Here is a 336-nt window from a genome sequence, read left to right as displayed (position 1 = left end):
AAAATACTTTTTCATATTTAATAAAACTGAGTCGTACAACAGTTAACTAAAAAGAAATCGATCGACTATGGTTGAAGCTGTGAGCAATCAGATAAGGAAAGACATAAGAGTTACAGTGATAAATAACCACTTGTTTTGCGTGAGTGATAAATAATTTGAATTAAAAGAAAATAATAATGGCACACAGTAGTAACAATAATGACTGCAATTTAGTGTGGCTACTTGGAAGAGACTAATAATTCCTATAACAATAAATTTACTTACACCCTTAAAAAAAAGAAAGAAGAAGAAAAACATTGACTTAAATCAAGAAAGATAATGTAAACTGCAGCTACA

This window comes from Penaeus monodon, chromosome 29 (genome assembly GCF_015228065.2).
Source record: "Penaeus monodon isolate SGIC_2016 chromosome 29, NSTDA_Pmon_1, whole genome shotgun sequence".
NCBI classification, from domain to species: Eukaryota; Metazoa; Arthropoda; class Malacostraca; order Decapoda; family Penaeidae; genus Penaeus; species Penaeus monodon.
This window is presented reverse-complemented; position numbering follows the sequence as displayed.